At 45.1% G+C, this 23,332-nt stretch overlaps 2 long non-coding RNA genes across 3 annotated transcripts; one reads left to right on the top strand and one right to left on the bottom strand.

Annotated features, from left to right (window-relative positions):
- Window positions 1–641: 641 nt before the first annotated feature.
- Window positions 642–1,693, bottom strand: LOC144317024 (uncharacterized). Its single transcript, XR_013382886.1, has 3 exons — window positions 1,354–1,693; window positions 1,056–1,140; window positions 642–917 (listed from the first exon to the last, which is right to left on the bottom strand). It is a non-coding gene; the product is annotated as an uncharacterized LOC144317024 (long non-coding RNA).
- A 3,368-nt stretch (window positions 1,694–5,061) lies between these two features.
- Window positions 5,062–8,311, top strand: LOC144317022 (uncharacterized). Of its 2 annotated transcripts, XR_013382882.1 has the most exons (4): window positions 5,062–5,471; window positions 5,734–5,898; window positions 7,286–7,341; window positions 7,494–7,713. It is a non-coding gene; the product is annotated as an uncharacterized LOC144317022 (long non-coding RNA). The 2 variants fall into 2 exon arrangements; XR_013382883.1 differs by lacking the exons at window positions 7,286–7,341; window positions 7,494–7,713 and adding an exon at window positions 8,107–8,311.
- Window positions 8,312–23,332: the final 15,021 nt, after the last annotated feature.

Raw genomic sequence — 23,332 nt, 5'->3', positions numbered from 1 at the left:
GTCCAGGACCCAGCTGGGCAAACACACTGCAGTTTCCCGCAGGAGTTCAGCTTGAAGAAGCCGCAGAGGTAAACAAGCACGTGCCTAGTTCAGGGCTAGTCATTCCATAATAATAACTGGCCTCTGGTCCCGGCACTGGTCACTTCACGTGGATCGATTCCCTTCATCCTCGCAGCGCTTTGCGGTGGGCGTTTTTATCAGGTCCCTTTTACAAATGGGAAACTCAGAGCAGAGGCTGGTCCCACAAGATGCCCAGTTCCACGCGGCGGATGAGTGGCAGAGCCAGGGTTTGCACCCGGATAGGCCCCGGCCAGCGCACTGCCCCAACTCCCTCCCGAGTCACCTGCTTCTCAGGATGCAAACCAAGCACTGAGGACTCGATGGCCTCGGTCTTCGCTCTTGTTGAGCCGGTGATCGTTTGCTCGATTAAAAGATGCCTCCAGAGAGGGGAGATATTTTAAAACTCTGACCCTTGGAGAAAGTCCTTTGAGCGACTACACGTCACGACCTATCCAAAGCTCAGCGGTCAGTGCGCAAGCCTGCTATCTTCCCACGCGGGGAAGACTGGCCATCGCCACCGCCGTGAACACAGGGGGGCTGTGACCTTGGCGTGCCAGCCCGGGGGTGGGGGTCGGGGTTGGGGTGGGGGGCTGGGGAGCAGTCGGCCCTCATTTAGGCCATGCGATCTGATGGGGGGTGCTGGAAAATGAACAAAGGTGGGAATGATTCCATAGCAGCTCACTGCCGTTTACTGAGATTTAAAAATCCGTGAACATATGGTAACTGCTGGAAGCACGGAAGGGCAGTTGGAAACGTGGAGACTCCGGGGTGAGAGGGCCACTCGCGCTTCCCCACTTGGCCGCCTCACCTGCAGCCCGCAGCGCCGTTGTCCTGCTAAGCCGTCTTTGCCCCCAGATCTAAGGAGGGAAGAGAGTCCAGGACGAAGCATCCCCTTTCCCTGACCCCATCCCCCTACACGTAGGTGTACGAGCCCCGCCCCCCACCCGTTCAGGCCGCTGGAAACAGAAATGCCAGAGATTGGGAGGCTGGCTTACCAACAGCAGAGACCTCTTTCTCACAGTCCTGGGAGCTGGGGAGTCCAAGATCAAGGTGCCGGCCCACTCCACGTCCGTGGACCGCCTGTGGACGGCCTGTCTCGTCGCTGTGCCCTCACAGACCCAAGGGCCACGGGAGCTCTGGGGGTTGCCTTGGGTAATAAGGGTGCTCCTTCCACCTGGGGGCTCCAGTCTCAGGACCCCATCCCACCTTCCAGAGGCCCCACCCCCTAGTACCATCACCTTAGGGGGCTACATTGCGACTGATGAATTTGGGGCACAGGGCACAAATACTCACCGCCAGCAGCCTCTCTGACCGGGCCCGTGTTTTTCTGTCTCTCCCAAGCTGTAGGATCGTGGTGGTTCGGACCCATGTGCTCTGCATGTGCCGCCCGCCCCTCTCCATCCACAAATGACCTGTCTACGAGCACATCCAACTCCCTCTGTCCCCCCAGGCTGTCGCTGATCAAGGAGTGAGGCCACCACTTCACAGAGATTTCCCTGGTTTCTGAATCCTCTTGTCCTGGCTAAGGAGCCTTGGGAGGAGCCTTGGTTTCCTGGGTGAAGTCAGGCTCCCCCACATACCAGCCCTTTCACGTAACAAGCTACCCCAGAGGGCTCAGGCCAGGCAGCAAGTTCTTGTCTCAGCACGTCTCTCTAGGAAGCCCCACGCAGAGAGTGCCAGGAAACTCTGGTGCCTTCCACTCTTTCTGTGTCACAGAGTCCCGGTGCCATTCTAGGTGGCACGTGTCCAGGGAAAAGACTGTTTCTCTACTCGCTTGTAGACGATGGATGCAGAAATTGTTGGATGGGACTACTGCGAAAGCTTTTTTTTTTTTTTTTTTTTTGCCATTCCATCCTACCTGCTTCCTGTTGTCTGGGATGTGGATTTTTTTTTTTTAAATATTTATTTATTTATTTATTTATTTATTTATTTATTTATTTATTTATTTATGATAGACATAGAGAGAGAGAGGCAGAGACACAGGAGGAGGGAGAAGCCAGCTCCATGCTGGGAGCCTGACGTGGGACTCGATCCCGGGACTCCAGGATTGCGCCCTGGGCCAAAGGCAGGTGCTAAACCGCTGAGCCACCCAGGGATCCCCTGGGATGTGGATTTGATGGCTGGAGCTGCCACAGCCATACTGAGGCCATGAAGAAAAGACTGGAAGAAAGACTCGGGCCTGATTTTCCAGATTTCTTGATTGAACTAGTGATTAGCCCATCTGCCTTTCTCATGACATATGGGAGGGTGGGGAGAGCCTTTGGACGTTTAAGCCACTATAGACGGGTTTCCGTTTCTAGCAGCCAGATGCAATCCTAACTGATACACCAAATTAGAAGGTGGTTCAGTGATACTCAAAGGCCTTAGCTACAGGGAATCGAGCTCTTCTGAAGCCACAGTTCTCAGAATTTTTCCCTTTGCTGACAAGCCCTAGTGTCAATCTTCTCTGAGTTAAGTGACATCCCTTTTGGTGTTCCCAAATTTAGCTTCTTCAGTGAAAGTGAAACACGAAAGCCAGTGGGCTCCCTCCCGAGAAGCAGTTTTAGGAAAGCAAGTCATCATTTCCCTTTGACGTGTAGTCACCTGCAGAAGCCTTGCTGACACCATGGCCACGAGCTCCACGTTGAAGTTCTCCAACATCTGGCAGCTGAGATGCTACTTGCTTTTTTAAGCACAAGTAAAACCAAGCATTCAAATGTTCCCAATTTAGCCCGTTAAGCATAATGCTGGGCGCCTCTACCTTGGCCCACAGCTGCCAGCAATTCAAAGCTCTCTTTTCTACAGACATTTTTAGTGATTTTGGTCTGTGCATTCTCTTCACTCCCAACTGTGGTGGAGTCACGTTGGAGGAGCTTTTACAGGGGCCGTCACTGTGGTGTCTTACCAGGAGTAGGTGTCCAAAAGCTTTCTCTGGGGCTGGGGCAGTGGGATGGGTCCTCAGAAGAAGCCAGAAAAGGCTGCCCACAAAGCCAGAAGCCCCATTTGGTACGAACCCCCCTTTTAAAGAGCCTACGCCTCTTTGTAGCCAGGCTCTCATCTCAAGCAGCCAGTTGAAGTGGTAGTGGTGCCGTGGAGGTGGTGGTGGCAGAAATAGCAAACCTGCCTTCTTTCCGCTTCATACCTGGGTGGGCTGAGAAGCCAGGTCGGGGGGTGTTAGAACTCTGGAGCAGATGAACCCCATCCTCAAAGGCCTGCCATCATTTGTAGACCCTTTCACACCGCCCTCCCCCCCACCCCGATGATACTGCTGGGGGCCTGAGGGCTCCTAGACTACCCCTTTACCTCCCAACATTCTTTCTCCCGTCATGCTCCGGGTTAGTGCTGCCTTCTGCAGCAAATGTGTGGAATCAGAGAATATCAGCAGTAGAGGCGGCCTCAGAGATCGCCTCATCTCACTTTCTAATTGGACACATGGGTAAATTGAAGTCCATGGCGGAGAGGTGACCTGTGTCAGGGCACATCGCTGGCTGAGGTCCTGGCCCTAGGCCAGCATGTTTGGCATGGGAACAAATGATAGTGAATTCTTATATAATGTTTATTATGTGTAAGGTCCATTGCAAGATATGTGTGTGCGCACGCGCATATTTGTGCGTGCATATCTTTCCCATTTTATGCATGAAGATTATAAGGCACAGATTTAGCAACTTGCCCAAAGTCACAGCTAGTAAGTGGTAGAGGGAGGATCTGAACTCAGGCAACATGGCGTTGTTCTCGACCGCTACATCGTACTGACATACTGATGTCCTGTCCTTGACTAGTCGCCCCAGGTCTGGATGAAGGATCTTTAATAAGTTCCTTGGCCAGAGGATTACTGGCTTAATATCTTACCCCTGGAAGAGCATTTGCCAAAAACATGATAGCAACAGGTATTAAAACAACCGAAACAAAAAACAGGAATAAATTCCATGGTCAAATAAATTTGCGATACTGTATTAAAGCATGTTAAACAGGCTTTTGTTTTTGTTTTACTACAGAACTTCCCAGAGCCTTTAATATGCTAGTGGACATTGTGAATACTCTTAAGAATGTCTAAAAGCATGTGCTAAAGTTTTTGGACCACAGAATCCTTTTTGATGTAATGGTGTCATCACGTATCATGAGGCCTCTGGAAACCTCCATCGAGGGAAAAAGACAGATTGGGTCTTAGGATTAGGACAATAGTTTTGACCTCAACAATGTCCAAAAGTGGCCTAAGGCCTCCCCCACTCTGGGTTCCCTGGAACATCCTTTGAGAACTGCTGTCCTAGAAAATAATATTTAAAAAATAAGACTCGAAGCGCATTATCATGGGCCTAAGTCTTATCTTGCCCCTTGCAAAGGACAAGAGAGAAAAGCAAACAAAACAATGTGAATATGTGTTTTAAGAATCAGTTACTCATCCTACTAACTCCTTATTTCCTTTTTTCTCTCTTCTCTTCCCTCCTTTCTCCTTGTCATTTAAAAGTTTTGTTCCACGAGGGATTTAAGGTGGCTTACTCTTCCAGTAAGTCAACATTCTTGTTGACATGTTTAAGTAAAGTCTTGTTATTCTAGAGAGACTCCTGACCTTTTACCCTGTCCCCCAAATTCTCCTTTACTAGCATCCTACAGGTCAACCTAAAATGTCTATCATTAGCATCTGGTTTATGTGGGTAAGGCCATGTCTCTCTAGAAAGAGGTCCGAGCTCAGATGCAGTTTCAATATGGTGAGAGGTGTGAGCACACTGGGCTGCTACCTCCTCAGCGTGTGCGTGAGTCACTGAGATTAAGGAGCCCATCCAGGGGCGGAGTCCTGAAAGACAGGACGTCAGGTGGGAGGAGGAGGGCAGCGGGTACCTGCGTGGAATTCTGCTAAATGGGGTCCCGTGGTAAGAAGTAGCTGCTCTTTCCTTTTTAGGGAGATGTCGGAAGATCCATTTCATTTGTTTAACATTTTTATCTAGGCCCTGCCCTTGATCGGAGGTCATTATGTGTTTATCCTAGACCAGAGGTCTTTGAACATGATCTCAAAGCTCGGGTCAAAGCTCGCGTGGCACTTTGGATACCGCACTCAAATTCGACAGCCTGAACCAAGTGTCAAAAATGAAATGTGTTCGGCGGGTGGCCCAGGATCCTTGAGATATGGGCCCACCCCAATGTCACGTCACCTTTTGCTCACAGGGAAATCCCAGGAGGACGCTCCATCCTCCAGATGGAGAATCATAGACTGGAGGGGCCACTAAGTGTCCTCTCCCCCATGAGAACACCACCACGACTGCCTTCTATGCTTTCTCATCTCTCCCATCCTCTTGGGTTTTAGGGCTCTGGCTGTTTGTAATTGGCGAGTGAGAGGGCGTGCCTGTCCGGCGAAGCTAACACGAATCACCAAGCTCTTTTACACGTGGCCGTTGTTGGGGACCGTATGTTGGATTCAAGCTCCAGCTACCTGCCAGGTGAGTCCTTCGCTGTTTGGTCTTGGTTGGTGTGGTCCTTATCAAGGTAAGCGCATCCAACGAAATATCTTATAAACAACAAGACAAGTTTTTTAGTTTTTCTACAATACGTCAGTCTACACATTAGCAACATATACTCCTTTTAGGAAATTTAGAAATTGCTGATGAGAACATGGAAAAGTCATCCATAACCCTATTACCCAGGGATAACCACAGTCTGTTTTAGATCTAAAACCTCCCTGCACGTCCTTTCTCTCTCTAGCTCTGGCTTCATACCCGCTGCATACCCATGCCGAAGGGCCCAGATGGGATCCATATGTGGCCTGGTTTGGACCATTCCCCACACCCCACCCCCTGCATTGATTTGCGGCAGCGGTCTACGTAGGGAGGAGGCCAGATCTTGTGTTTGGGTTCTCAGGCCCGGAGGGTAAGTGGAGTGGACAGCCAGGGGTGCTGCTTCAGGGGTGTGTTTGATCCCGGGGTTGGGGTCGGGGAGAGGAATGCCCTCCATGGTTCTGGGTGGAATTCGGTGTGAGGACCGAACTGCGGCTCTGCTCAGACAGTGCAGGGAGGGAGGATGCTCATTCTCAGTAGTTATCGAAGCTGTTCTTTTCTGTCTTGGCACACCCTGGTCGTGGAGCGGGTCCTCAGGCGGGGAGCCCACCCTCTTGGCCCGGTGCCCAGCTCTCCAACTCACAGTTCCTCCGGGGCTCACCAGTGATGCTACTTCAGTATCCCTTTGAGATTCCTGAGTTCAGAACCTATATTTAGTTTTTCTGCACTAGAACACACATAGTAGTTAAATATGAGATCTAAGACGTCACGCACCGGCAGCCTACTACTCCATAGCAAATGTGTGGAGAGACATGAGCGTTCACGGGCGGTGATGAATCACCCCAGGTTATTAGCCTCCCACCCTCACTTCTCATTCTTCCAGTGAAGCAGGGAAGGAGTCGGGGAAAGCCAGTGTCTTTGAAGGCCAACACCAGCCGCTAGTGAGCCTCCTCTCTGCTGGCTCAGCCTCTCCCCAGGCAGCCCCTGCTGCTTTGCATGTTTATTTTGCAATTAGTCCTAGAAGGAGACTCATGGGGGAACTTTTTGCTTGGGGGGTGGGCAGAATTTATAGTTTATAACTTCTCCCCCTCTTTAGAGCACCAAGATTCTGTGGGAAGGTTTGAAAACAATAGCTCTCAGTACTCTTTGCAATGAGGCTCTTGGTACCAATCCTTGGTGACTTCAGTCGGGCCCTTGACTGCCTCTCCTGCAGCGATCGTGTTCTTTATGGTACTGTGGCCACTCACACCCCTGGCCATGCCCCCGCCTCATCATTACCAACAATTGTGCTCCCTCCGTAATTTCGATTTCAAGCATCCTGCTCTCCTGTCGCGATTCGTCCTTCCAGCCCAGTCCTCTGCCCTCTCTGATGAGGCTTCAACCCCGCTGAGCTCCACAACTGATTCCTTTCCCACCTTCACTGTTCCTCACCGCCCACCACTGTCCTCACTGCCGGCCTTCACCCCTTGGATTCTGTGGTCATCATTACCCCCCAACTCGTTGATCCACGATCGACTCCTTTTGATCCCTCTAGTCCTTCCTTGTACCTTCCTGGCAAAACCACACGCTTGGCTGAGTCTACACTCTGCCCACCACGTGTGGACCTGTCCACCCAGGTACAGCTGCCTGGCCTTTAAATTCAGCACCGCAGCTGCAGGTGGGTCCTCAGCGCTCACCTGCCCTCCTGTTGGCTCCCCTCCACCACTGTCCTCCCATTCTTCAATGATTTCGCATCTTCTCTTCCCCCTTTGAACCCCCAGTCTTCCTCACCTGGTCTTCATTCTCAACTGATGGCCTTGCTTCCTAACCCACTGAGGTAAGAGAACCATGAACCGAGAAGTTCTATGCCCCCCCCGCCCCGCTGCTGCCCAACCATACCCACCCTCATCTCTGTCCATACTGCCTTCCCGCTGAGGATGGGATGAGCTCCCCAAGCTTCTATCAGTGATACTTAGTCCTGATTGGCAGCATCAACATCACTCGGGAGATCCCCCAAAATGTAAATTCATCAGCCCCGCTCCAGACCTGCTACATCAGAATCTCTGAGGTGGAATAGGGGAATCTGTGCTTCAACTGGTTCTCCAAGTGATTTTTGTGCATGATGAAGTTTAAGAAGCACCAAGCTGGATCCTCTTCTCTCGCACCTGCTCAAGGATATCCTCTCTTGTGCATCAGTGCACTCCCTCCCCCCCCCCCCCCCACGGATCATTTTCTACTAGCATATAAACATGCTGGAAATAAAAGATAAACCTCTCTTGATCCCAAATCCCACTTAGCCACCGTCCGGTTTCTCCACTTCTCTTTTTTTCTTGAACCCCCCTCAATCAGTCTTTTGCTCCCACCAGACCCCAAAACTGATCTTGCTAAGGATGTGATGGTAGAAATTGGCCAGATGGTCTCACAAAACTGTTTCCTCTCCCTGGGCACACAAATAATGGTGTTTCCCCGACTTCTTTGCATCTAAATGAGGCCATGTGGCTAGTTCTTGCCATAGGAACATGGGTGGGGGTAATGTGCCAGCTGTAGGCTGAGGCATTTGGGCATGGGAGCCTTCCATTTGACTACCCCTTCCCTTTCCAAGATGACCCTTGAAGCCACACACTGAAGATGGAGAGAAGTTGAGTACCCAAATCACCACATGGAAGACCATCTAGCAAACACTTGATTGGACTCTAACATGAGAGATAAATAAGTTTTTATTGTGTTAATGCACTGATTTGGTGATTATCTCTTAATAGGAATAAGCCTAGCTTAATAAAATTACCAGTGAGCTCCAAATTTCTAAATCCAGTAGTGAATTCTCAGTTATTTTCATGTAAGACCAAGTAGCAGCACTTAGCAAAGTCGATCAGTGGTTCTTTCTTGAGAAATTTTCTCCACATGCTCGTTCTTTCTTCCTTCCTTCCTTCCTTCCTTCCTTCCTTCCTTCCTTCCTTCCTTCCTTCCTTCTTTCTTTCTTTCTTCCTTTCTTTCTTTCTTCCTTTCTTTCTTCTTTCTCTTTATTCTTAACTCCCTCTAATAAATCCTTGGCTCATCTTCCCTTGTGTTAGCTCACCCCAGAGCTCAGTCCTTGTACCTTTCTCTATTAGCACTCACTTTTCTGGTAATATCATTCTTGCTCTTGGCTTTAAATATCTTCTCTACAGAGATATGCCCAAGTTGACATCTCTTGCCTGGCCCCAAGCCTTGCTAATCCAGTGGCCTGCTAAACCTCTCCACTTGACATCTAACAAACACCCCAGACGTAGTGTGTCCAAAACCACTCTACTGACGCCTTTCATCCTGCTTCACCCACAATCTTCCTCTTCTCAGAAAAAAATGCTAACTCTGTTCTTCCAACTGCCTAAGCCAAAAGCCATGGACTAATCCTTGATTCTGTCTCTCATTTCCCACATTCCATTATGATCAATTCCTATAGGTATTACTTTAAAAATACCCAGTTCTTCCCCTTGCCCCATGGTGCTCCATCATGGTGCAAGCCACCACCATCATCTCATCTATGTTCTTGCACGGTCCCCTAATATATTCCCTGCTCACATTCTTGCCTGCCGACATTCTGTTCTCAGCAGAACAGCCAGGAAGAGCTTTATAAACATAAATCAAATTATCTCATTTTTCTGTTCCAGCCTCTCCCCCTCCCCTGACACTCAGTGTTTTCCCAGATCCAGTATGAAAACTGAAGTTCTTAAAATGGACCTGAGGCCCTGCATTAAGCTGTCTCCCCATTACCTCTCTGACTTCATCTCTGACTCCGTCCTTGGCTTGCTCCATTCCTGTAACGCTATCTTCTTTGCTGTTTCATCCACGCTCTTGCTCGGAACATACTTGGCCAGAGAGTTGTCGCTCACTGTGTCGCTTCCTTCAGACCTCCAGTCAAGGTCACCTTAATGGTGTTGCCTTCCCTGATTCAAACTCATGCTCACCCACACCTACACTCCCTGTGCCTCTTAGCACTTACCACTACCTGGCATACCCTATATTCAGTTATTTATTTGTTGATTATTTCCCCACTTCCACCAGAATGTAAGGAGAGCAGGAACTTTGTTTATTTGGTGTCCCCAGGACATGGAACAATGTTAGGCATACAGTAAATGTTCAGTAAATAATTGTAGAATGGGTGAAAGGATGAATAGCTAAATGGCCAGCTATAGCCTTATTGGCTCAGGTGAGGAAGCAAACCTCACCAATTAAATTTTGCATGTATGCTTCATTCCTGGTGAATCTGGAGCCCTTTCTTGCTCTCCCAGAAAATTTTGTCTTAAGAATCTTGTCTTCAAAGCCTCTTATATATTCTACATTGAGTTGTCCTGGGAGACTTGTCTATCTTCTCCTAGAGTTGGCCTCACAGTGCTTGGTGACATCCTGTGTGAATCTCCAGCACAGATTCTTGCTCATGAGGCTCCAGGGCTCCATTTTACACCAAAGGGAGGGGAGGTGGAGGGATGGGGTGGGAGGTGCTCATCCCTCAACCTGTTCTACGGGGAGTACCTTGAGATCTGACCAGGGGAACAATGGGTTCTACTTTTGAAAAAGTGCAGATAAAAAATCATGAAACCTTCAGAAGACAGGATGGAGATTTGGAGGTCAATTCAGTCACAGTCTTAAGGAGAGATGAGCAAGACTGGGCAGGTTTCTAGGAGGTGCTGCTTCCTGCCCCCCTCCCTGCCCCCTGCCACTCTCCAGCACTGTCTCTGGGAAAGATTGTTGGAACCAGAAAACGCACATGCTTGGTTGATGAAAAGCCTGTTTATTCCTAGTACACTGGACACTTTGTTCAGGAATAGTTCATCCATTTGAAAATATTGCCCTTGTAATGGTGCCAAGGTCGTTGCCTGCTGGGGTTATCAGCAGAGTACGTGCCAGCTCTGACTGGGGTATTTTAATAGGTGTATCATTTCCCTGCCAAAGTGACTACAGAACATTGCATAGCTAATTTGTATTCAGTGCTCTCCCTGCATGCATTCTTAATATTCAGTTTTTGTTGGGACTTTAAGAGAAAGAAATGAATAAATAGGTTAGGATACAATGAACTGCTTTAGAAAGGAATTTTAAGTGGTACTGAGTCATTTTGGAGGTCTCTGTACCCATTTGATAACAATAAACTTTGCAAAGCACTGGATACTTTTCCAAAAAAAATTATATTCATTATTTCCCTTTGATGCTCCATTCAACCCTGTAAAGTAGGGTGGAGTGGTCTCCTATTTTAGGTGAGAAAACTGAGATAAATAGAAATTAAATGGCTGTGTCAAACAAGGTCAGGGAATTTAAGATGGTGGAATGTGCAGTAGGGCCCAAGTCTTTTTTTTTTTTTTTTTAATAGATTTAACCCATTTATTCATGAGAGACCCAGAGAGAGGGAGAGACAGAGACACAGGCAGAGGGAGAAGCAGGCTCCATGCAGGCAGCCCAACGCAGGACCCAATCCCAGGACCCCAGGATCACACCCTGAGGCAAAGGCAGACACCCAACCACTAAGCCACCCAGACATCCCAGGGCCCAAGTCTTTCAATGCCTAGATCACATCATGTCTGTCCCATTGCAGCAAGTTAGGCAGATACAGGGTGGTCCACGGAAGAGAAGGATCTGACTGGGTTTGGTCAGAAACAACCCTTGAAGTCTAGAAGTGAAAGTGCACGGAAAGCTACTTTGTTATTCACTATAGACCTCTGTGTCAGCCAACACAAGGTAATAGATACAGATCCTTGTCCTGAAATCTGTGTGGAGACCCCACCTGCTGAGTGGATGATGAGTATCCACTCAGGTACAGCAAGGCCTGTGGGAGGTAAGCAGCCCCATGGCACTGTGGGAAAAATCTCCACGCTGGGCTTCAGGAGACTGGAATTCCAGTGCCAGTTCACAGCCCTTAGGTCAGCTGTGTGACTTTGAGCAAACCCCACATAAGACAAATCTGATCTCATCTGCTCACCGCCCTGGTTTATTTAGCCAACTTTTATTGCAATGTATTTATGGCTGGAAGATAGAAATAAAAGGCAGGCCCACCAAGTCTGCAAATGCCATGCAGCCAGAAAGTGTAGCTAATAATGACACATGATGGCTCAGGTTTCTAGGAGATCTTGAGACTGGTTGGAACATTGGGATAAAACCTCCAAGGCAAATGGGCAGAACCATACTCAGGCTGAACAATAATTGCATCAGTGGCAGCATGTGTTCTTGATCTACAACTTTCTTCCTCTTGGAAAGGATTAGGGAAAGCTAAAGTCATACGCTTGGACTGGAGAATGTTGATGAGTTTTGGTTGACTGGAGGCTCAGTGTGACTGGAGTTGACAAAGGTAGTGCAACCATAGGCTCTATGACAGAGGTGTAGGGCCTAGGGAAGGGCTCACCTTGAGTTTGCACGTATAGCCCTGTGAGCACTGGGCTCCAAAAGAATGCTCTTTGAGAGAATCATTGACAAATTGGAGGGAAATACTCCCTGGGGGGACTCGATGGTGGTCTTGATATAATTGAATGGTCAGGAAGATGGAAAAATGCAGAGTCTACGTGGAGAGGTGCAGGATCAGAGCTAGGCCAGTGAATGGAAACTAGAGGGATGCAGAGTTTAGTTGTAAAGGTGGGGGCAGGAGGCCTGGTGAGGCAGTGAGCTCCTTCCCATCAGATGTGCAACAGCCTGACTTCCTGGCAGGGACTGGCATGCGGCTGCCCGTACCACGTGGGTTTGGAGCTAAGGGAGGTCACTTGACTGGCACTGGCAATGAGGGAAATGAGAGAATGTGTGTGACACAAAGTATAAATGTCCTTTGCAAGCTGCACCGTTGGAGAGAGGAGCCGTAGAGGCTGCTGCACCTGCCTTCTTCAACACACACTTTCCATTATTCCTCGCTAGTCTTAGAGTCCGTCGCTATGCTCTGCGCGTCCCTCTGAACATGTCTGGAGACAATAATGTTGCTTAGACAAGACTTTCGAGTCTTGTTTTATTTCCATTTCACCGCTGAGGACGTTGAAGTTCCAAAATCTTCAGGGCAGGGGAGGAATTTGGAGGCAGCTCTTACAAGAGCTCACCCTTGAGCGTGAGGCCCTTCCAAGTAAATCGAGTAAGCTGGAAGCTTTGTGAATGGGAATTTAGTGGGGCATCCTTTCTGTAAGGGAGGGGGAGAAGGAAGGGTTGAGGTTTGGCTGTTTTCTTTTTCTTTTCAGAGGTGTTTTTTGTTTTGTTTTGTTACCTAATAGATCAGCTGAACAAGTGTGGAGAAAAGAAATGCACCTTTCAAACAGAACTACTGAGGTGCATGAGTAATGAGCTGAAAGCTCTTGGCACAATGAAGCTCACCTCTTAGGCGGAGAACGCTGTGGAAGTGATGCCCAAAGCTTCGGGGTGAAACCAGATAGGCTTCTGCCCATGGCACCATCCGGAGGGTGTATTTGCATTTTGGTAGGAAAATATCTGCGGCATGCACACCCATGCTGTTTGTTCCTCATCACCCACAGTTGGGTTTCATCTGGACTCCCTCCCACCCCTAGCCCATCATCCCTCGCTCTAAGAATTGCTCCTACCCACCCCCCCATCCTCCAGCCAAGGATGTGGTTCTGAGCCACCCAAAGGCCCTGCCCCACCGTTGACTGCAGAGAGCCCACCTACAAACTGGGCTGGACCAAGCAGAGGCTGTGTCCTGGCAAGTGGCATTAGGCCAGGCCAGGCAGGTGGCTGGTGGCTGGCTGGAGCTGGGCGTCATTTGGAGCCGGGCTTGAACCAGGCCTTTCTGACCTGTGCCTTCAACCAAACAAAAACCTCCCACTCAGGTATAAGAGCTAAGAGAGAGCCTCATGTGGATGTGGGTGCCCCCCTCCTTCCCCTCAATAACTGTGAATTCCCTGAGATGTGATTGCTAAGAGTGAGCTTGTTTAATCCCACCACAATAAGAACCGGGTGCTCTTGGGATTTATTACCCTCCTTGTCACAGGAAGTAGACGTAGGTGGTTTTGAGTTCAAACTGATAGTCACGAGCAGGTGTTAGAACCTCGAATTGTGTTTGAGACATGCTGTTTTCTTAACCTTTGAGAGGTTAGGGGTCAGGGGCTGTGTTAGTGACTAATCTCACAGGGCTCCTCAAGGGCTTCTTTTGAGGTTTTTTTTTTCTTTTTAAGTGCTAGGCATGCTTATAGGGCTGAAGCTCAGTATTTGGAATCAGATAATAATGCCTTACTCTTGTTTTTAATTTTACGAAACACTAAGACTCATTCTGGGATTGAAGGTCTTTTATATTTTCAAGACAATGGTGTATCAGCAAGAAATCGCATTGGCTATGAGTAACAAAGACCTGAAAAACAGAGACAGAAAAAGAGGTTTTATTTCTTCTGTCAAACAGAAACCTTAGGGTGGCATCCAGGGCTTGGTATGGTAGCTTCACGGCCCAGTTTCCTTCCATCTGCCATCCTTAGCATGTGGTTTCCATCCTCATGGACATCAGATGGCTACCGGAATGCTGGCCATCAGGTCCGCATCGCAAATGGAAAGGGGAAGAGCCAAGAGCACGCTGTGCATGCCAGTTAGTTGGGTCCCACCCAATAGCTTCTACTTATATCCCATTGGCTAGATTTAGTTCCGTGGTCATCTGGCAAGGGAGGTGGGAATGTGGAAGTCCTAAGCCTGGCTCATTGCTGCCTCAGACAAAATTACAGTTCCATTAGCAGAAAAGAAGTGAGGAGGGGGTGTCCAGCAGTCTGTGCTCTATGTCTAAAGAAACATTTCGATGAGAAACGTCCTATTGGGTTAATATTTTATAGTCAAAACCTGTTCGAATTTCACATGAATTTTTCACATAATGTTGTAAAATCTCTGGTAGGGTTTCTAAAGCTGACTTACCATCATTTCAAATGAGAGCCATACACTGGCTTCTTTTTCTTCTTCTTTTTTTAGATTTTATTTATTTATTTATTTATTTATTTATTTATTTATTTATTTATTTATTCATGAGAGGCAGAGGCAGAGACAGAGGCAGAGGGAGAAGCAGGCTCCCCACAGGGAGCCCGATGTGGGACTCGATTCCGGGACTGGGATCACACCCTGAGCCGAAGGCAGGCGTTGAACCACTGAGCCACCCAGGCGTCCCCATATGTTGGCTTCTTAATCATCCTACCCACAAGGCTCTTATCTGCCGATCCCTCAGACCCAAAGCCATAGTTTGCTCTTTTTTTAACCCTTTGTCCTTCATGTTCGACCACCCACAAATGTTATCTGCCTACTATCCAGACCATGTCTTCAATCTGTCTGTTCCTTTCCAGCCCAACCACCAGTCCCAGTGGACATCTACTCAGTCAGATACTGTGCTCGGCTCTGCATACGCAAAGATCATTAGGACACTTGGCCTTGGGCTCCCATTCTGGGTCACACACTTGTACCAGTCAGTCTAGGAGTTAATCTTCCTGATTCCACTTCCACACCTGCCACCCCTTGTGCATGCAACTCTTACTCAGACACTTCTTCCCCCAAGATGTGATCAAAGATCTTTTTTTTTTTCCCAGATGTTCCACAGCCTGCATCCATTGTAGTTATGAGTCTTAGTTACCCCTGGCCATGTGGAGATAGGGCAGGTTCTAGGAAGATCCTGGTCGAGCCACTTCCTGGCACTGTGACCTTCGGCAAAATCTCTGGCTGCAGAGTGGTGTGTGTGAACAATGGTGACGGGCAGCAAGGAACACTTGAGTGAACTTGTCAGAAATAGGAATAGCAAGAAAATTTGAAAGAGCCTCCTGTTTTAAGAAGGTACTTGACTACCTTTGGATCAATTCAGAGAGGCTTCAATGACTCTTAAGAGGATTAGGCCAGAGGACTTCAGTGAAACTTCTGTGCTTTTGTTTTCTAGGGTGGAAACACTTGACAAGCGTTACATACAAACAACACTTAAGGTGGAATAAGAGCTTTTCAATGATCTATCCAAGGCCCATACTACAATTGAGCATCTCTTAAGAGCTTTAAAGTCTATAAACATTTTCAAAATATTTCATTTAACCTTCACAATGATCTAAATGCTTGAAAAATCCTACCTTTTATGATGTCTCTATAAGAAGCATCGCCAAGATCCTCGACAGCCATTCAAAAGGATGAAGTCTCTAGACCTGTCGCCTTCTTCCTCTTTTATATGACTCTTTTTAGAGAGATTGCCTGGAAAGGGGTAAAGTGAACATCCTCAGCCCTGTTTGCAATTGTGGACATTGAGGCTTAGTGTGGTGAAGTGAGTTTTTTGGAATTACGGCAGAGTAGTAAGTGGCAGAGTTAGAGCACGAAATCCAGTCATCTGACTCTCATTCTGTTAGATAGGGAGAAAAAGGGAGATGGTGACAATGAGGGAATAAAGCCATGTCAACCTCCTGCTGTTGCTGCTGCTCCTGTTCCAACTCTTGCTAAGACTTCAGAGTAACAGGAAGAAGGGAACACACGGGTCGGGACATGCTACTGTTGCAAGAGCTACATGTGTGTCCTGGAGAGGATGGGAGTAAAGCACATGGCAGTGTGAAGCGAGTGGGGTCACAGATCCAGAAGCAGGATCATGGGAATGGCTTTAGAGGACCAAAGCAGGAAGACAATGATCTTCCAAGTAACGTTAGGCAATATAGATTTAGAGACTGGATTTGGCCAGAGAAGTGGACACCTGTTCTTTCCATTGCCCAACATCAGTTCACTTTCTCCTGATGACCACATCCTAACTTCCTGCTTGGGAACTACCACTAACTCCATTCTCAGTCTATGGATTTTTGGAGGAACTGTATCTAGCCCTGGCCTGGGAATCGGGGAACTAACCTGGGCTTAGGTTAGTCACTCTGTCAAATGTCCCTGGGCAAAGTGATTGGTTTAGGAATGGGCAGTGACCCAATTAGAGCCAAGGAGATTTTTCCCAGATATACCAGGAAAAGACATTCCTCTTTGGTTGGATGTGGACCCGGAAGGGTATCGTTCAGGGAGTTGCTGACAGCCATCTTATGTCATAAGACTGTTTAAAAATGGCTTTACTGTTCTACATGAAGCAGAAGAGAGATGGAGGTAAAATTGGATCCTGATACACTTCATTTAATATCTTGCATACAATGATCTTCCTCCTGAAATTTTCAGTTATATGAGCAAAAAAAAATTTTTTTTGTTTATTTGTTTAACCCAGTTTGGGTCTTATTTCAATTGCAGTCAAATGGTTCCTGCTTCGTAAAGTAAGATTTTCGCTCTACATAAACTATCCACAGAGTGTTTGTCATATAGATTTCTTATAATAAAACAACTTCTTCTTCTTCTTCTTTCTTCTTCTTCTTTCTTCTTCTTCTTTCTTCTTCTTCTTCTTCTTCTTCTTCTTCTTCTTCTTCTTCTTCTTCTCCTTCTCCTTCTTCTTCTTCTTCACTGAATTGTATCGGGAAGGTTTGCAAAGGGCTTCTGCTTCTGGCTATAAGGGAGTGGCTCCTAACAGACTATCTTCCTGTCAAGAACCATAAAAGCTGTCCTTGAAATTACAGCTGTTTGACAGCATGGAGAAGTGCTGAGGCAACCAGGACTGGAGGGGGATTGGACTTCTGAGAGAATGAAGTACAATTCTAGATATAATTCTAATAATTATCAGTGGTCGGTGGCACGCTTCACTGAGTTAAGGAACATGGTAGAAAGCATGCTTTGGTGGAGGGGTAAAATAATGAGTTAGGTTTGGGGCATATTGATTTTGAATTGTCATTGGGACCTCTTATTAGAGATGTAGGACTAGGGATGAAGAGAGAAATCAAAGCAGAGATATAGACTTGGGGTTACCACGTATATGGGACATACATATTAGGTGCCTCCTCAGACAAATGACAACACACTAGATTCTGGCTCCTCCTGACACTTCCAGACTCAGATGAAATGGCTCATTATAACTCATGGGCCCTGGCCTTCCAAACAGCCACCAAAGAGGCCAATGATGTAATCTGAAAGTGTAGGGGAGCTAACTCCCCATGGAGTGAATGAGGACCAAGGGGCAATACGAGAGCAGAGGGATTGCCTATGTCTTGTGAACTGATGCAAGGTATAGTGTATCCAGATAGCCCGTTTGGAAATATCCATGTGGCCAAGTAGACATATTTGCTATAACCTGTGTGTCTCTTCACAGTTCATTGTGAAGCAATGACTAGTGTGGTGATGTATCATCTTGCATTTGCTTCCCATTCTTCCCTGCCTCACTTCCCAAATAAAGCATTGGTATTTAATCCTTGCCTCAGGCTCTGTTTTTGAACAGACCTAAGCAAAGACCACAACTGGTAGATGGTAGTTGAAGCCAAGGCTATTGATGAGTAAGTAGAGTATGAAGAGAGGTGAGCCTCACAAAAACCATAAGAAATATCATTAGATGAGGCAAAAAGAGGAACCAGAGAAGAAGACCAACACAGAAAAGTCAAAGATACAGGAAGAGCCCATCTTTAGGGTGGTGAGCTCTTTCTCATTGGGTGCAATTAGCAAAGTCTAAGTCATGGCTCATGGATAATGTACATGGTAATAGGGAAATTGAGGACCAACTGCTCCATGCTTGTCTTGTGTATTTCTTTTTTTTTTTAGTTGTTATGTATCTTCTCTTTGGTTGTTTAACTTAATTCTTTTTGAGATTAAAAAAATTACATTTGTCTCAAATAGATAAAAGATATAAGTCCTCACCAGCTTTAGGACTCTTATTAAAGTGGATCAGGTTAATAATGTGATTTGGTGTCACTGGAATCAAAGGCCCCCATCATCCAAATGGCAATGTCCCTCCCTCCCTTGCATGGCTCTAGGAACCCTTGAGCAAGAAGAGGAGTGGATCACATAAAATTTCTGCCACTGCCAGAGTCCCAACCATTCCTCTGCTGTAGCTGAAACCTTCCCTTTCTTTCATCATTTTGGTTAGTCTGTTGATGCCACCTGCTTCATCTACCTCTATGCCTTTGTTAACTCTTTCCTCTCTATCAATGGGGATGTTGGTCACTAGCACTTGAAACCTCAGCAGCTGCCTGCAGATGTCGGGTACAGCCAGGCTCTGTCTACCTGTCATTTGGATATCTACTGCAGAGATTAGCACATGGTCAGTGCTTGATAATGCCCATTAAATGAAGTATAGAGTGAGACAAACAAAGTAATAATAATGGATGGGAAGTTGGTGTGGGTATAGCAAATGTAGCAGTCGTGGAATCATGGAGAGAGGAAACACTGCATCTGTAAATTTTAGCAAAAGATACATAATCCTAATGTCAAGGAAGAAAGAAGCCTGGCAGGTTTGAGGAAAAAATTAATGAAGGTGAAGCCACTGAGGCTCTGAAGCCAGTCCAACACATTGAACTGGAGGCAAGTTATACACTTTTGCAATGACTCTGGCCTTTTACCTTGTGTAACTCCACTTAAAATTTCTGTCCCTGTGTTTTGTAGATATTTTGAGAATAAGAATGATCTTGGATTTGTTATTTGTGAATAGGCAATATATTTTACTTTTTCAGTTTTGGCATTTTGGCTTACCAAGTGCCACAAAAACTACCACTACAGTTGAGTTACCAGTACTGACAGCTAGCGTTAATAAGCAGCTATATAAGTTTGTGAGAATGGATGTGATTGTGTGTGATGGTGTATGAGAGAGAGAGAGAGAGAGAGAGCCTAGTGATAGGCCATGCCAATGTGGTGAATTTAAAACATGTTTGAAAATTCTTTGATGTTTGTCCCATTGAGAGTTAGAGTGACTATCTTTCCTTGAATCTGGGCCTTTGTGACTAGTTCATCAACTTTAGTGGCTGATTGGCCAATAGGGTAAGGCCAAAATTACACTCTGTGTCTTTTGGCGCTAGGCCATAAAAGGCAATGCAGCTTCTGCTCGGTTCCCTTGGGATTCTTGCCTTTGGAGCTCTGAGCTGCATTAAGAAGTCCAAGGTCATCAAGCTGTGAGGAAATCCCAGCCACATTGAGAGCCCAGATGTAGGTGTTCTAGCTAACAGGCCCAACTGAGGGCCCACTGGACACATGAGTGAAGATGCCTCCAGATGGTTTCTACCCCAAATTGCTGAGTTGCTCCACCTCCAAGGCATTCCAGCTGAGATTATAGACATTTTGAGGTGGAAACAAGCTATTGTTGCCTGGCCTTTTCCAAATCCCTGACCCACAGAATCTTTACCACAGTAATTGTCTTTTACTGCTGAATTTTGGAATAGCTTGTTACCCAAACGTAGATATTTAAACAGAACTTTTATCAGAACGTGGTTTTCAGTAACTACTCTAATCATGAACAAACAGTTGCTTTTATGTTTCAAATACATCTGATGGTTTTTAAATAAAATGATGTCAATTTCAGTGGATTCTCAAATGGAAATCTCCTAAATACAATATTCCTTCCAGGGCCTCTACCCAAAATAGCCAAATATGTGTACACTTGTATTGTATTGTTTATATAAACATTACTCATGAGTCTGAAGTATACACATAACATATTCATACCCAATTTTTAAGTAAGTGTTCTGCATTTTTATTTAGGCTCAGAGGGTGTTTATTGTGATCTCGTATGATGCCTGCGGTGAGGGAGGCTAATAGGCTAGTTCCTGTGGAGGCAGAACAGAAATAGCTCAAGAAATGAATGTAGGGGAGCTGGTATGGAAGGCAAGAGGCAGAAAGCAGGGAGGAAAACATCCCCGTGGTTAGAAATGGCCAGACTTAACTAGATATCAAAGTAAAATATCCCAATGAGATATGGATAAATGTATATATGCGAACCACACGTGTCTTTGAAACTTGAAAACAAAGAGACAGGTAAAATCATACAAAACAAAGACAAATAACAGAAAAATGGGATCGACATCCCAAATATCAAACCAGGTTGAATTTAAGGCAACAAGCATTAAGTTCAACATTAAATTAACCATTGGAAACAGAGCATGCTGTGTTAGAATGATAAATGTGTAGATCACAATGGACATTTAACAATTATAAATATGTAGTAAATAATATACCACAGATTCATGAAGCAAAGTCTACTGAACATAAAGAGAATTGAAGGAAAAATATTAATGGTAGGAGATTTTAATTTTTTTTTTATATCTGGGCCCAGACAGGTACATAAAAATAAAAATAGTAGAGTCCTAAATAACATAATTAGTAAGATAGAGCTCATGAATATATATTCAAACACTGTATTAGAGAAGACATCTTCTTTGAAGTACCCATGCAATAGTCACAAAAATGTGATTCTGTATTAGATGGAAAGAATATTTGATTTACTTGAAAAATATAGGAATAGTGCAGGTCGGGCAGCCTGGGTGGCCAGCGGTTTAGCACCACCTTCAACCCATGGCCCAATCCTGGAGTCCTGGGATCGAGTCCCATGTCGGGCTTCCTGCATGGAGCCTTCTTCTCCCTCTGCCTTTGTCTCTGCCCTCCCCCCGCCCCTCTGTCTCTCTGTCTCTCATGAATAAATACATAAAATCTAAAAAAAAAAAAAAAAAAGAAATAGTGCAGGTCAAATTCTCTAACAATATTTCAATAAAAGTGGAAATTCATTTTTAAATAATTACAAATCTAAAAACTTTATCATTTGGAGAATTTAAACTCTCCATCAACTCTTTGATCAAGGAGAAAATTAGAGCATAGAAAATCTACAAAGTAATGATAATACATATATTATGTGTCAGGACTATGGGATATAGCTAAGCCAGTGAGCTTCAGAAAGAAATTCAAAGTCCTATAAATTTATATCGATAAACAATAAAGAATAAAAATTAATTAGAGATCCAATTCTAGAAGTTAGTAAAAGAACAATAAAACCAAGGCAGGCAGATGGAAAGAATATTAGAGATCAAAGCTTAACTTACTACATTAAAAAACAAAAATTATAAAACCAGTGAATAAAGAAAATCAAGAAGTGTTTCTTCAGTGGAAAAACATAAGATATAGCTAGATGTCAGGTAATCTAATCAGGAAATGGGGGTGAAAACACAAATATGAAACTTTTTTATATGAAATTGAATCATAAATGGCTGCTTTGCTTAACTCTATGAAAATGAAATGGGTAAATGGATGTTTTCCTAGAAAATATAAATTGCCAGAATTGGTCAGAGAAGAAAGAAAATCTAAACAAACCATTTAACATGAAGGAATTACAAAATTATTAATGAACTAACCCACACATAGCAACAGGCCTTATAGTTTCTTGGGCAAGTTCTACAAAATCTTTAAGGAACTAATAATTTCAATGCAAGCTAAAATGATTCCAAAAAAGGGAAAAGAATCCAAAGTGCATGTTCTTTTTAATGAAACCAGTGTAACATTGATATTAAAACCCAACAAAATAATACCCTCAAATCAATAAAATCAAAGCACAATCTTACCCATGAATATTGCTGTAAAATTTCAGAATAAAAGGAATAATTTTATTAAAACCAAGAAATAGATAAAAATAAGTGTTGTTATCATTATTATTTCACAATGTATTGGAAACACCAGGCAACATAATTGAATAAGACAAAATAACTTAGGGGTATAAAAGCTTGAAAGTAGGAGGCAAAATTATCACTTTGAAGGTAATAGGATTTACCTGAAGAATCTAAGAGATTAAATTAAAAATCTATTAAAACTAGTAAGAGGGGTGCCTAGGGGGCTCAGTCAGTTAACTGCCTGCCTTCTGCTCAGGTCATGATCTGAGGGTCCTGGGATTGAGCCCCATGTTGTCAGCTCCTTGCTCAGCAGGGAGCCTTCTCACTCTCCCTCTGCCCCTCATCCTGCTAGTGTGCTCTTTCTTAATAAATAAAATTGGGATGCCTGCATGGCTCAGCAGTTGAGCGTCTGACTTTGGCTGAGGGGATGATTGCAGGGTCCTGGGATTGAGTCCCACATCGGGCTCCCTGCATGGAGCCTGCTTCTCCCTCTACCTATATCTCTGCCTCTCTCTCTGTCTGTCATAAATAAATAAACAAATCTTTTTAAAAAATTAAAAAGAAATAAATAAAATCTTAAAAAGTAATTTTTTACCTTTGGGCACCCAAGTGCCCAAAAGAAATTTGGGGCACTTGGGTGGCTCAATTGGTTAAGTGTCTGACTTTGGCTCAGGTCATGATCTCAGAGTCCTGGGATCGAGTCCTGAGTCAGCAACTTGCTGAGCACAGAGTCTGCTTGTCCCTCTGCCCCTCCCCTTGCTCATGCTCTTTCCCTCTCAAATAAATAAATAAATAAAATATTTTTAAAAAAAAGGTAATAGATTTTATTTAGGAAGTTTGGTACAGAGTTAACATTAGAAAATTAGTAATCTAATTATGTAGAAATAATAGTTAAAAATGTGATGGAAAAAATACTTCATATACAATAGAAACAAAAATGTAAATTGGAATAAATTTTAAAGGAAATTGTTCAAGGACTATGTAGATAAAACTTTCAAATGCAAATGAAGACCTTGAAAAAATGGAAAGACATATTATGGGGTAGGAATATTCCACATCATAGAGATGTCAATTCTCCCTGAGTTAATGTCTAAGTGCCAAACAATGACAATAAAAATACTACAGAATATTCTTTTAGAATCAGATAAGCTGATTCTATAGTTTATCTGAAAAAATGATTAGTAACCAGAAAAAAAATGATCTGAAAAATAACAGATACAACAGGTGTATTTGTTTTCTATTGCTGCAAAACAAATTACCACAAATTTAGTGGCTTAAAATAACACCTCCTTATTAGTTCACAGTTCTGTAGGTCAGAAGTCCAGGCATGGCATAATAGGGTTCTCAGCCCAGAGTCTAGTGAGACTAAAATTCAGGTGTCCACCAGGTTGCTTTCCTTTCTAGAGGAAGGACTGGGAAAGAAGCCGCTTCCAGTTTAATCCCATTGTTGTCTAATTTTAG

The sequence above is a fragment of the Canis aureus genome, chromosome 7, assembly GCF_053574225.1.
Source record: "Canis aureus isolate CA01 chromosome 7, VMU_Caureus_v.1.0, whole genome shotgun sequence".
Taxonomy (NCBI): Eukaryota; Metazoa; Chordata; class Mammalia; order Carnivora; family Canidae; genus Canis; species Canis aureus.
Note: the sequence above shows the minus strand (reverse complement) of the source record. Positions and strands in the feature narration are given on the sequence as shown.